Genomic DNA, 13,790 nt, shown 5'->3' with positions numbered 1-13,790 from the left:
AATGCAAACGTTTACTGTCTTTTGTCTTTCCTGGTATACAACAGAACGATTTACTGCTCTTTACGATGCCTTTTCACAACTGTAATACGAACATTTCAGATTCAGTACTTCCTTGTACACAGCTCTGTCTTCACCAGAAACACAATTCCCTCCTCTATTCATTCCTGAAAGGAATCAAAAATGGCTTTACTCAGGGGATGTAAGCCCTGTTACAATACAGTGGCAAGGCTAGAGAAGTGTGAAAATGTACACTGAAGTCAGAAGGAAAATATTTTTAAGCAAATTTGCATCAGCTAGGATCTTGTTCTAGAATTGTTAAAATCTTATCCAGATTATTGTTATTAATACACTTCTGTGATCAGTACATTTTACTGAAGTGTGCACGGCATTCTGCACCTTGTTAAATATGAAGGTTCTTTACATTTTTGCTGGTAGCTTAACACTTTTCTTTGAAATCTTCTCCTTTCAATATTAAGCTTTCACAATAATCATGCTGTAACCCAAATAGGCAACCTGATGCAACTACAGTCTTTTTAATCACCCATACCTGTGTGAAATTTGGTGAAGGGATGGAATAGAAGATAAAAGAAAGGCAATCCAAGTATGTAACACCAGAACATTGAGAAAGAAACTTAAGAAAGAAGGAAACAAGAAAAAGAAGGGAATCCCCTACTAATTTTTATATGAAGACAAATGTGTAACAGTGACAGGACAGACTTAAAAGAAAGGAGAAATATCTTCCTCAAAGAGGAATAAAATCAGTAAGTGTCATTCATTCAACAGAGACCCAGAATCCTGTGAGGCACACAAGTATCTTTAAAGTTAATGATGGTCTGTGCTCATTATGTTCAACAACTGGAGAAATCCCTGAGAGAGATCTTCAGGACAGGTAGGTAAAGCCTCACAGATAATTACTTATACTTAAGAGCTCTTTCAGTAGCTTTCCCATTATGCAAGGATTCAGCCATGCATTTTATGATGGATGTTATCACTAATAAAATACATTAAACACAGTATAAACAAAAGACAAAAGCAAAAAAAAAACCCAAACAAACAAAAAATTCCCCATACCCCACAGAGATAAGGCAGACCTGTTTGATTTTGCACACATTCACTTTGCAAATAGCATTTTCATCCTTTCCCAGTAAGTATCAGCTATCATGTTACCATCACAACAGCTTCTCAGGGCTGCATATGTAAGTTTCAGTCTTCAGGCAAAACAACCCATCCACTCAAAGGTCTGAATCCAAGCCTTGGTAGATATAAGAAATACTAAAATGTTGTTTGGGTTTTTTTAATAGTGAGTTTACATAAAATGCAGATGTGCAGTATACATTTCAAGGGTGATGCTGAGTCAGAATATACACTAACAGCCTTTATTCAGCCTGACAAGTACAGCGAGGCCACCAATGAAATACAATGTATACAGATAGGCAGGGAAGTTTCAAAAAAAGAGACCGACTAAGCAATATCCTTATTCTGGTCTTAGTGCACCCTAAATGAAAGCTACATGTGCTTTATTCTGGTCATTCATCACTAAAATAGCTGAACTTAGTATTCCACAAGTTCATATGCTTTCAAGAGTCCAACAGAACTAATCACTTTCTGAAAAGTGGGATATTATCAGGATTGCAGTAATTTAAAAAAATTACTATTCCTGTCTACATGTTAGAAAGTTTTCAAAGATGAAAAGTCAACTACATTTTTAAAGTTAATATCCCAAAATACTTGGGGCAGGGGGAAAAGGAGGGAAAGGGAAGCTTAGGGTTTTGGTTTTTTCTTCAAAAAAGGATTTGCATTACTCCATTTGCTGAAAAAAGAAAGAAACATTTCATTTGCAAAGTACACATGTTAGGGACTACAAGATCTATTAGTATTTTAGAATTTTCTGTCTCTCCAAGAAAATTTCATACAGAAAGGTTTCAAAGGACAGGCAACTCTGTAAAAACCAACATCTATAATACAAGAGCCATGAGTGTAGGCACATAGCACATGGTACAAATATTGTTCTTACAACTTCTTAAAAAGCTTTCATCTAGCTTTTACAAGGATACTAATTTCTCAAAAGCTACATCATTAGAAGAGCTGCTTCTAAATCCTCATAAGAAAAAGATTCTGAAATTAAGAAAGAGAGTGTTAAGCATTCTGTGCTTTTATCTACTATGCCTACTGATGTTTCAGTCTTTCTTCAAAGAGCAATCTTTTGTATGGCCATCTGCACAGCAAGTAAAGAAAGCATGAGATGTTTTCCCAAATAAAGATATCACAAAACTGTGGGTATAGCCCTAATAGCCAGATGCATACTTGGAATTCTTTGCAACTCATTAGTTTTAGTTCCTCACTCAGCTTGACAATTCTAGCATCATTTATACTTGAGAGACTATTTTATTACTGTAGGAAAAAACAATTTCATAGGACCCCCAAGAGAACTGAGAGATTTCCATCTGGAATCAAGCAAGGATCTACTACTAATAAACTTTCCAATTTTTTTTTTTTTCTCAGAAGTCCATTCAGGCCAAAGACCAAAAAAAAAAAAAACCCAAAAAACAAAAAAAAAAACCCACAAAAAAAACCCCAAAAAACAAAAACAAAAACAAACAAACAAAAACCACAAACAAAAACAAACAAACAAACAAAAAACAAAACACAAAAAAAACCCCAAAAATATTGTGGTTATGCATAGATGCAAATTCACCTCTTAAAAAGCAAAAATTTCAGGTACACATAAATATGTAATTAATTTACAAATTATGTATACTAAAGGTAACCTTTAACCAACAATTTTGAAGAAACACAATAGAAAATTCAAAGTACTACATAGACATTACCCATACTTAAAGTGCTCAGCCATTTAGAACAATGAAAAATGCCAACCAGAAGCAGCCCTTCAGTGTCCTGTACCTTGTAATACAGATAATCCTACACTGAAATCAATTGCTCCATTCAATGAAAGATTGAAAGATAACAGATGCATTTCTCTGGCCTTTGTATGTACACTACTCACATTTTAAGCTTAATTAAATACAGAATACTCTGCACATAATAAAGTATATTAGATTTGCCAGCACCATACTGAAGCAAACAACCTCCCACAATTTCAAATTTGTCTTTTTCTTTTCAGTGACCCTTTAGCACTGGCAAAGCATTGGCTTCTTTTGTTCCACAGCAGAGTAAGAAGCAACCATTTAATTAGATATCTAACATAATTCCAGGTCCTTCCTTATTCTATCTACATTTCTTCAGGCTTTTCATTTTAAGATGTTCAGAAACAAGTTATCCAGCTCAGCTAATTTAAAAGCATTTCTTCGTGTGTGTGGAATATTTCACATCCTGTCACAGAGTGTAATAACACATCTGGAAAGATCCAGAACAGACCACAGTGGCATTCGTAGAACCTTACCTTTCATTCCTTATCATCAATAACTTTGTTGTTTCATTTCAAGCATGCAACTCAGAAGAAAAGTTGTGAAAGGGGAGTAGAATTGAAAGTACAGGGAAATGGAAACTACAAAGTAAGTCACACAACTGCAGAACTATTGAATGGCTTGGGTTGAAGGGACCATAAAGAATATCCAATTCCAGCACACATGGCTGGGTTATGTCCAGCCTCTCAGCCAGCAGCACCCCCCAAGTCCTTCTGGGCAGGGCTGCTCTCCATCTGTTCATCCCCAGCCTGAGCTGATACCAAGGGTTGTCCCAACCAGTTGCAGCACCAGCACTTGGTCTTGTTAAAACTCCTGAGATTCCCATGAGCACAGTTCATGAGCTTGTCCAGTCCCTCTGGATGGCATCCCATCCTTCAGCTATGTCAACCACACCACTCAGCTCGGTGTCATCTGCAAACTTGCTGAGGATACACTCAATCCCTCTGTCTATGTCAATGATAAAGACACTAAATAACACAGTTTACAGATCCCTAAGGGACACCACTTGTCACTGATCTCCCTTGGGACTCTGAGCTGTTGACTACTACCCTCTGAATAGGACCGTCTTATCCGTTTAACAGTCCACCTAGCAAATCCTTCTCTCTCCAATTTAAACAGAAGGATATTGGGGAGGACCTTGTCAAAGGTCCAGATAAACGACATCTGTAGCTTCCCTTGTCCACTGATGGAGTCACTCCAACATAGGCCACTTGATCAGGCAGGACCTGCCCTGGGTGAAGTCATGCTGGCTGTCTCAAGTCACCTTCCCATCCTCAGTGTGCCCTAGCATGGCTTCTAGGAGGATCTGTTCCATGACCTCAGACAGGCGAGTTGGTAGCTTCCAGGATCCTCCTTTCTATCCTTTTTCAAGATGGGCACAATCCTTCTCCTTTTCCAGTCATCTGGGTCACATTTTACTCTTCCCAAAAGTTACCTAGTTTCTAAAATAAACTAGAAAAGTATAATTATTTAAATGAGGAAAAAAGAACATGAAGAAAGGTGAGAAAACAGAGGAAATCAACCTCTAGTCAAATTTCTTTGACCAAAGATGCCAAAGTTAATGTTTAAACTGACACATGATAGGGTAATACACACCTATTAAGTCCCTTAAGAGGTCCCTGGGGACTGCTAAATGAGGTTTGAAAGAGAACAGCCTCATGATTAAAATCACATACAAGGGTTTCTACGATAAAAAAATGAGGAAGAAACAGACAAAATTATAAAGGCAGAAAACAAAGAGTGAGATTAGAAGGAGATTAGACACAGCTGAGACCATGTTACAGAAATAATCCTTGTCCATGGAAGACAGCTGAACCAGTGCTACTGGTTCATTAATCAGATAAATACCTCCCATAGCTCCCACACCTCAAAAGACAACTCATTGCACCTCTCTTTGTTTCAGTGGTACTGAACTCTTATTTCCTCCCATCTCAGACATGTTTCTAGGGGAATTGCTGCACTTCCTGGGAGTCGTCTAATATTTCTTTTCTATTTTCAGAAAATTTTATTCAACATAACATACTACAATACATTATATCACAGTCTGAATTCCATTTTTCTGATCCCTACTATCCCCTCCTCAGCATAGCTCAATGAGTGAAATGAAAAGGACTCTTACTACAAGCTAAAATATGTAGGTATTTACCCCTCTATCAGAAAAGCAAGACTCCCTTTTAGTCATAACAGACCACCTCACCTCATGCCACCCTTTTGGAAAGGAAGGGATGAGAAATGTTTATATGAAAAGGCAAAAATAAGTATGAGTGCTCATGTCGAAGCTGGAAACCCCTTGAAGTTCAGATAAGCCTGTGCTGTAAGAACATGAAATAAATCCACATAGTGGGGGGAACATAGAGAAAAGCAATCTGGGATTTACTGCTTTGTCACCAGCAGGAAGTGAGAAAACGTTCATAGCCACCAAACCATCTCCCTGTGAAACACCCAGACACTACACCTTCACACACTTCACCTTGGCTTTTATTGCTCCACCTGTGAAAATTCATTTCCCTCTGTGCAGAGATATGCACAGACTATGTGTGGGGTACATGCACAAACTATGTCAGACACAGAGGAAGACACAACAGATGCACCATGAAAGAGACAGAAAAACAGTCCACTGTTTTTATACATCACTGCCTGTTTTACTCTATAAACCTAAGTAACTGGTTTGTTACAACTGGAAAGGGAAGATGTTTGTGTTATACATTGGGCAAGATTCTCCATGGGATGAATTCACAAATTTTTAAGAGGCCTTCAAATGCACACTGAGCTGATTACAAGTTTCTTATTGAATTGCTTAAAAGATGAGGTCTGATATGCTGATAATCTATAAAAACAGAATTAGAAAGATGTATTATTATCACAGTTTTACCACAGATACCACCTTGAACAACTCATTTAAGATCATTTCCTTCTGCAGAAAATGAGGGGTCACCACACCCAGCTCATGAATGTATGCTCTGCTGGCACCTGCTAAGCACTTATGGGACCACCCGGTCAGTGTTACAGGGCTGCACAAATGCATTCTTCAGCTTAACCACTGCTCAGAGAGAGCTGTAAGGAAGCCTCACTTAGCACCCAAAGTGGTACTTGGGTTACTGTCAAAGACAATCCATTCCTGCACTTTCCACTGTAACCAAAAGGAATAGAAGAAACAAAAAACAAAACTGCAAATTTAGCTTTTGAATGAATAACGAGCCTACTTTCACACACAAAACCAGTCAGTATTCTCAAGATTTGAAGACATCAGCTATTACTGTTTGAAATAAGCAACTAATCACAAGCTATGTCAGCGTCTTGGCTATATCCTGCTTCACAAGTTTCCATAGGGGACAAACATGAATAAGTGTAGATACTACTGGAGAATTCCCAGTTTTCTTTACCCAAACATCCAGAAAACCAAATCAGCTCCATAATAAACTAGTGAAGAGGAACAGAAAGCAGAGCTGCAAACATGGTCTTATCACCCCCTTAAGAGGAATGCAGAAGCACTGTTATTGCACTCCAAGGACAACAGGATCAAGCCTTGCCTCAGCCCAGACCTGCCCACTTTCACAAATACACAGTCATTTCTACAAGAATAAATGAGTAGATTTATACAGAAGTAACTAGGAGTAGAATTGGGTCCACAGGCATCTGGAACCATCATAAGGCCTTACACTCCCACTCCAAAACACTGTTGTATCTTTCACCACCAAAAAAAGGGGCAGTTTAATGCACTGTTGTTTTACATGACATGACTAAATCCAGTATATTTCTTAGTTTACAGAGCTTATCTTTGAAGTTTTCTTTTTAGGAGGTTAAAATGCATAATGTTTACCCCAAAAAAATTAAAAGTTAATGAAGTCTAATATTTTTTAATTGCATACTTCTTGTCCTCTAAAATGAAACATCATCTAGCAACCAAGCAGAACCTGAAACTAGTCTTTTATGTAATTCTTTCAAGGATCTGAAGGTGCCCTATACACAGCTCCTATCTACTAAATTCCTTAATTGAGGTATAGGCATACTGGTTTCTTAATCCTTTAAAGGCTGTAACATTAGCCTTTGGTCAGATAAGGGCTCTGAGTTAAAATATCATATTGGACACAAAGCATTTACTTTTAAGACACTAAATGTCATATTTCAGATCCCATAAAATCATTAAAGTAAGTTAGAGGTCCTAAGTCCTAGCTTCCTCCAGAAAAAAAACACAGATAATCAATTAGCTTACCTTCCCAAAGCTTTCTCAAGAGACACCCCCATGCAACTGATATCCTGGGCTGGGGACAAGAACTGCCCACAATTCAATATGACCTTGGCAAACTGGGGCAAGCAGGGACAGTGGTGTGTCAAGATATGTAAATGAGGTGTAACCCAACAGACACAGCTACCTTCAGCTAACACAGTAGTCACAAATTTGTATTGCCTTACTCCCAGCGCACATAAAAGCTATTCCTGTTCATGCTTTTTAATACTTCTTACTGAAGTAATGTCATTGCTATTTTGTGAAACACTACAATGCTGTGATTCATGCCCCCAAGGCTTTCAACTCCTTCCACTGACTTGACAGGAAATGTGGACGCTGCAGGTCAGAAGACAATCAGGTGCCTAAGTAGAGAGCATTAACTCACAAGTCAATGCAGAACTGACATAAAGACTCTAGTTTTAAGCCCAGACTCAATCACAAGCACAATCTGTGTCTAAGTGCAGGTTAATTAACAATTCTGCAAGGTACAACTGATCACCTGTGGTAAATCCTTAATCTTGTATTTGGATATTTAAACAGTAGATTATAAACTGTAACTGTGTCTCAGCATCTAAGAAACACATTACCTAGTCCTATAGTTACATACTAAAGGAACATCTGAAGCCTTACTAGATACATAGGAAACAGAAACATTAAAGCAACTCTATGGGACAAAGCTTGCCTATCTGCTCTGCTCAAATGAAGTCAGCTACAGCCTTTAGCTTTCACAGGAGTTAAATCAGAATCTTCAAAACAAACACTTCCATCGTGAATTTCTGTATGTATATTTCAGACCCTGGTAAACTGAAAGTGATCCAAATACCCTAACTTAGAACAAATGCAGTCTGATATTATAGTCAAACTAGTCAATTGCCCAAAAAAATCCATTAAAACATGTAAATATCCAGTCTTGGTTACATTTTTCAAATACAGATCATACATTACCAATGATGTGGGAAGCATCCAGCACCTCATATGCTGTTGAATCATTCTTTGCTCCTCTGACAGTCACGTCTGAACAGCTGCAAATGCACACAGGCTACAGTAAAACCAACATTTTAACTAAACAATTGACATATTAATTTTCCTAAGTTGTGAGTTTTACTAAAATCAGTTAAGAATAATGCTTTTTCAAAGAACATATTGAAAGTGTGTTTATACTGAAACTGAAATTCTGTACTGATCGAGACAAAAATTAATAGCTTGGGCACAAAGTAAGATGATTCTAAGAGGTCCCCATTTAAGGCTCAAAAAATGTAAGTTAGGAAAATTTCAGTTCCAGTAACCAAGAACTCCATTCCATCTGTGAATGTGCCTCTGACTTCACTCAGCTGTCTGCTTACAAAACAAAGTCTTCTTTGTTTGACATCCCCTCATACTAGTGAGCCTCTATATTTACAAGCTGCAACTTCCTTTCTATAACTCCCAAAACAAATCATAGAACATCCTGAGTTGGAATAGACCCTCAAAGATCATGAAGTCAAACTCCTGGCCTTGCAGAGACAAGCCCAAGAATCACACCATGGGCCTGAGAGCACCGTCCAAAAAAAGCTAAGCTTAACACAGCTCTTCTCCTAAAGAGAATGGTATAATAAAACTGTAAAAAGGAACTTCCAGAGGTCCCATCCCAACTCAGCTCTTCTACGGTTCTGTGATCTTCTGGGGGTTTTTGTACTTTAATGTCAGACTGCTTCTTTAAGGCAACCCCTTCAGCATAGATCTAGATTTTAAAATGACAAAACTAAGTTGTAATTTTGAGTTTAAACACTCACCTTTAAATCTTTCCTTAAGACACTAAGGGCAGCTGAATACAAGTTTTTTTGTTGTCCCTTTCTTGTGGAAAGACACCAGACACTTCTTGTCTCCCTGAATCTTGTAACTTTCATTCAATGAAGAATGTGGCAAAGGCCCAGGTGCAGAGCCCACCTGCAGTGGATGCCTACCAGCAAGGAACTGGCACCATTTTCATGTCTACAGCAAGACTAGTACCAAGTTTAAAGCGCATAAAAACCCCAAGTTCAGCTTTCAGTGCTGGACTTTAATCCGCAGTTCATAAACATAAAGCCTTCAGTAACTTGTATTCATAGCCACTGGTAAGAATTCTGCACCACTGAGCAACCTTGAACTCCCACAATGCTCCTGTTTTATTAAGGAAAATGCTACAGAACACAAATGTCTGGATTTTTTTCCCTTGGGGCTGTTGACAGTAGATTACCACTGTTATCTACATATAAAAGTCTGAAACTGACAACACACACATAGAGAAACTTGGATCTTCCAAGCATCAGAAATCCAATACAATTGCTGTCTTTTAAAGAACACAGCCCATCCTTCCAGGAACATTACAGTCCAAACTGTTCCCAGACCTGCAGCACTTCAGCACAGCAGGAATCCTTTCCCAAAACTATCTGCAAAGAAAAATTATGAAGGGGAAGGTAGGAATATGTAATATATCAAGCTAACTCACAGTCATGCAATCCCATTTACAAAGGAATCTTTTAAATTATGACAAAGAAGACCCACAGCACTGTCTGTGTCAGAAACCTCAGGTGAAGAGGATGTCTGCCTAAGCTTAAGATGGAAAAAGGTAGCTTAATATTGAACTATGAGCTCTAGAGCACCACAATGAACAACACATGCCAGAAGTCAACTGGGCCTCCAACAAATGTATACTGGAAAAAGAAAATGGATGACTGGGAAAAGATTTTGTCAGGATGGAAGAGGATACTGGCAGTTTTGAAAGTTTGAATACAATGATTTTGTTAAATGGTCTAATATCTTTTTGGCCCTCAGTTACCCAGTGAATACATTTCATGAGTTTATTTCTGCTATAAATAGCTTCAGAAATGCATTTGCTTTTGAAAAATCATCATTCCTTTCTGTGATAGCAGATTACACAGAGGAGGAAAAAAGAGGTAGTAAGATGAAATGTCCTTCCTCCCACTTCCCTAAAACCAGAGATCCTCCCTGCACACCACATCCTAAATGTTCTATGACATCATTTAAGCAGGAAAACCAATAGTCCCTTCTCTTGTTAACATAGTTCTTGTTTTGAATTATTATTACTATTTTCCTCTCCTTTTCTCCAAGCTTAAGAAATCTGTTGGGGATAAGATTAAAGATCTGTAATGCTACAAAACAAGAAACTGTAAACAATCACACAGTGTTTATTAGCACTGATAAAATACTAGACACATCCTAGTTTGCATATCCTGACTCAGAATAACAAGAAATAGGAAAACCAAAAGCCTAAATTTAAACATGCTTCTATACAGTTAAACTAGCACTAACTGCTGCAGTCATATGCAAAAGTGTATTAATTAATTCACTGGCATGTCTGAATACAATATAAATTAATGTCAAGGCTTTTCAGTTCATCCATTTTTCAAATCTCCAACATCAGTAGATCACCAGCCAGGACTAGGAAAAATAAGTGTTCCCTTGAAGGGCTTGATTTTTCTCTGCACACATGTTAGCTATAGCATTCCTGCTTGGTTAAAAGGAGAAAACAAGTTTGTCTTACCATCATATTATCCAAACACCTGTGATTAAAACACTTTTGTACAACCTTGGCAATGTCAGCTTACCAGCTGGACACTGCAAATAGACATTAAGCTACAAGGAAAGAAGAAAGAAAGAACAAATGCACTATTACTTCAGCATGCTTCTCCCCAAAGGAGACTAACAGCTACTATTTTACAGAGCTGGCATTTAATAGAATTTTACTCATAATAAAACAGAAGACATCTTATCCCATATAGTCTTATAAGATGCATTTTTTAAAAAAGGTATTTTTAAGTTTTCTAAAATGTATGCTTTAATCTAATAACAACACTACAAACACAAGAAGTACCTATTAATGAATTAATCTTACTTAAGAAGTGAACTTCTAGTAAAAGTAGCCTTAAGTAGCACAAAAAAGAAATATTCAGCTAGGTGGAAAAAAAAAACACTTCATACTGAAAACTTTATAAATGGCTTTTATTATCTTCACTGTCTAAACATCCCACATCCACACAGGACCGAGGTGATCTGAAGACAAATCTGGAAGAAAAAATAAAACAAAGTACTTCTCTTTGACCCTTCTATAGCTCATAACACCATGTTATTATCATCACACTTCCCTGACTTTACATGCTCTTATCCAGACCATGTCTAGGAGACACTCAGAAACTTGAGAATAAATGAAATAGAGATAAGCAATCAACATGCACAAGTTAACAGAAATCTCAGTTACCACAGCAAACATTCTTACTCAAGGGTAAGATACCCCTTACTTTCCTTCGCACAATTCTTCACAGCCTTTTTTTTCCACCTGGAAAGTCCTTCACATGAGGAAACTATCACAAAATGGTGATTGGGCTAACTTCCAAAATAGTGCTTTCACTCTACACTCAAAACGTTACAGTACTTTTTATTTTCATTGTTTTACCTTAGTGCATTTTTAAAGGTGCCATGCAACTTTTAAGGCATAGTCCTGAAGAAAATCAAGAGTAATAGATGGGAAATTAGGGGGCATGACTACAATGTAACTGCATTTCCTCAAGCAGAAAGGCCTTAAACATTTCACTGAAAGTGATTTTTTCAAGTATTTACTAAGCAGACTAACATCAACTCCACAGGGAACAGTCTTCCTAACGTTAAGAAGTTGTAAATTTCTATTCACAGAGCATGGGGAAAAAAAAAATAATGCCCAGCTCCCCATTATGATTACTTGCATTCAAACTACCACAAGTATTCTTCTGTGTTCATTATGTTCTGAGTTCTTAGGGCCTCATTAAAATAACTTACTAGAATTACAGAAGAAATCAGGGGTAAAGTGTGCTTGGAAACTACAGATTTGAAAAAGAAACCCCTGAGTAGCTAACGCAATGCATCACCAGCAAGATGCAACTTCCCTGCCCTCTGCTTACTCCTCCCTTAGAAGAGATGACACGTTACAGACCTCCTCTACAGTTAGTCACTGCAGCACTGATTATATGTCATAATCAAAAGAAAAATCAAGATACCGTATCATCATCCTCCAGTATTTTAGGCTGGAAAAGGTCCTGTCTGCCTCAGTAATGTTAAGCAGAGTTGCCAGATGATCTCCATCATATGAGCAACAACTCTTAAGACTCTTAAGAGAGGTGTCATGGGTCTGTGGAGCCCGTTCAAGAATGAAAAGCAGTAATACTAGCTCTGACTCACAAAAGGAAAACAGCCAAGTTGAAGACATCCTAAAAGACAGCTTATATTTAGAGAAAGATAGAGGGATTTGCAAAGTGATGTAATTCCTTAAACATAAACTCCTCTGTTTGACAGGGGGCAAAATATGATGAAAAACGAATAACACATTTCTCTAAATAATGGTAAATATTTCCTTGAACTTCAGATTTCATCAGCATTAGCACAAGACAAGTGGATAATGACGACAGCTATTGTAGATTTTACTTTTCCATTAGCAAAGCTGGCTCAAACAGCTTTCAGGGAAGGTGGTGGTGGCCGTTTCACTGGACTGTCAAGGTTACTCTTGAAACATCGCGTTGGAAGGGGACCAGTACATCAGCTTAACGTTTACTGGCCGGTTCCGTGCTGCTCTTTACCACCCGCAGAACCTCCCGAGGACGGTCCACAGGGACCGACCACCGCCGGGGCTGTACTAGCGGCTCCAGACAGCGCAGACTTCGGGGCCGGTGTCAGAGCAAAGCCTCCTGTGCCGGGGGGTGCCTGCGGGGCCGCCCCCCACCCCCGCTCCCACAGCCTCCGACGGCGAGGGCTGAAGGGCTGCCCGGACGCACCGCCCGCCTCGCCCCAGCCGCGCCGCAGACGGCGCCCGGCGGAGCTGCGCGGCTCCGGCAGCGCCGCCCCCGCCCGCGGGAATGGCCGCCTCCCCCCGGGGTGCAGACCCGGCAGCCTCGGCCCGGCATCCCGGCGCGCCCAGGAGGTCCCGGCGCCGTGCCGGGGCGGAGGGCGCCACCGCGGAGTTGATCACTAACTTGCTGCCCCGCTCCCTCCGAGAGCTCCGCCCGCGGGCGCCGCGCAGCCGGCAGCCCCAACGAGGCGAGCGAGGCGCGCCACCGAGGGAGCCGATGGGCACATCGCCCCCGCCCACCCCACGGCCACCGCGACCCGCAGCGCGGCTGTCTGCCGCCCCCACACCCACCTTTCCGCAGGCTCGGCCTGACTCCTCTCTCTCCCCTCCCCGCCGCAGCGCCGCGTGCGTTGCGCGGAGACCCGCGCGGAGCGGAGCCCGGTGCGCCCCCCGCCCTGCCCTGCCGTGCCCCGCGGCGGCGGCCGCGCTGCCAGCGCCGAGGCGAGAGGGCGGCCCCACGTGCGCCGGCTGCGCCAATCGCGGCCGCCCGCGGGCCGCCCACCGCCCCCGCCGCCACCGTCCCGGGCCGCCCGCGAACCGGCGGCGCGGCGCGGCGAGGCGAGGCGGGATGCCGGGGAGAAGCGGTGGCAGCGCGGGCAGGAAGCTGGCTTGGAAGGCAGGAGGAAATCAGCGCGTTGGAGCAGAGTTTGGGATCGCTGAAGGGAGGGAACCCCAAACGCTGCTGCTCGGGGGCTGCGCGCCGCTTCCGCGCCCGCGGGACCGCCGTGGAGCCGGGCTGGTGTCAGCGCCGCTGCGCGGGAGCGCTCCGCGGGAGAGGCGTGCG

At 40.9% G+C, this 13,790-nt stretch overlaps 1 protein-coding gene across 1 annotated transcript in view; it reads right to left on the bottom strand.

Moving 5' to 3' along the window:
• Positions 1–13,382, bottom strand: part of STXBP6 (syntaxin binding protein 6) — a 94,917-nt gene extending 81,535 nt beyond the window's left edge. Inside the window, exon 1 of the mRNA XM_053981219.1 lies at positions 13,298–13,382. The gene's annotated coding sequence lies outside the window, so the exon portion shown is untranslated. The remainder of the gene's footprint in view (positions 1–13,297) is intronic.
• Between the last annotated feature and the right edge of the window lie 408 nt (positions 13,383–13,790).

Source organism: Vidua macroura, chromosome 6 (assembly GCF_024509145.1).
Source record: "Vidua macroura isolate BioBank_ID:100142 chromosome 6, ASM2450914v1, whole genome shotgun sequence".
Lineage (NCBI taxonomy): Eukaryota > Metazoa > Chordata > Aves > Passeriformes > Viduidae > Vidua > Vidua macroura.
Note: the sequence above shows the minus strand (reverse complement) of the source record. Positions and strands in the feature narration are given on the sequence as shown.